This window comes from Austrofundulus limnaeus, unplaced genomic scaffold (genome assembly GCF_001266775.1).
Source record: "Austrofundulus limnaeus strain Quisiro unplaced genomic scaffold, Austrofundulus_limnaeus-1.0 Scaffold522, whole genome shotgun sequence".
In the NCBI taxonomy this organism is placed as follows: domain Eukaryota; kingdom Metazoa; phylum Chordata; class Actinopteri; order Cyprinodontiformes; family Rivulidae; genus Austrofundulus; species Austrofundulus limnaeus.
The window spans coordinates 343,521-344,800 of NW_013952924.1; positions in this window are offsets into that span (position 1 = coordinate 343,521).

The following is a 1,280-nucleotide window of genomic DNA, read 5'->3' on the forward strand; positions in this document are numbered from 1 at the left end:
CACACACACACACACACACACACACACACACACACACACACACACACACAACTATAAAAACTTTTGCTGTAAGCTACAATAATTTTAACATCCGTAAAAACAAACTAAAAAATAGAAATTATTTCATGTCACAAAGAATGGTTTAATGAATTAATTTTTATCACAAAGAATTATTCTTCAGTTTCACAATGATGTAGGCTGTATCTGAAGCCGACCCACAGCTGGCACACTATTTTTCCTCCTTTTTGTCTGGAAATGCTGAAAAACACAAATACTGGATGTAGAAAATATCTGAATAAACCAATCTGTCTGACAATGTGCCTATTTTTTTTATGATGCTCAATCATTACATAGTGTCTGTCATTAGTGAGTCTACATGGTATTTTATGAATTTATATGCAGTCTTACTAGTCAACAATCCAATGAAGTCCATATTTCCATGTTTAATATCAGTAAATAATATGTTTGATAACAGATAAAATCAATTTTAAATAAGGTTAAACATGAACATTGAAGCTTTTTAATGTTAGCATACAGGTTTTACAATTAAAATAATTAATTTTGGTTATATGCGTGATATTTACCTGTGAAACATAACCCTTTTATCTCTTGTAAACATGTTGTAACAATTTCTGCAGTTTATAGCAAAGTTTTTGTACCATTTGTACATTTATAAAGCATTTGTTTGCACCGTGCTACGTTCTGCTCATTGATTTCAATGGTTAGCGTTAGCATTAGCTCAATGCATAAAAACCTCCCTTGCGAAGCACGCCCAGGTCACATGACGCCCAGTCCAGTAGTATATATCAATTGACAAATCACTTCTTTTCTTCTTTGTCTGTGCTATTTTATCTTCCTCATGATGAGAGTAAGGGCCACCTACGTAGTTCTATAAGGAGTGCTGGGTGACAGAGTCGGAGGGCACCGTGTATTAATGTTTTGTGCTTCATCTTGGATCGTTTATCTTCAGAGGCTGTTTCACATCCAACAACAGTTAGAGATTATTGGTAGAGCCAGGACCGGTAGCATGGGTGTCCTAAATGTAACTGCTTTGTGGTGCCCTCTCCCTCCCAGAAATGAAAAATAATTCAGTATTGCCAGTGTGCTTCTCTTTATTTAAAAAAAAAAATCTCAACCTTGTTTTGAAAACAGATTTGCAAATATTAAAATTTGAACACACAACTGAACGGTGAGAAGAGAAATTAAAACTTTGATAAAATCCATCCATCCATCCATCCATCCATCCATCCATCCATCCATCCATCCATCCATCCATCCAT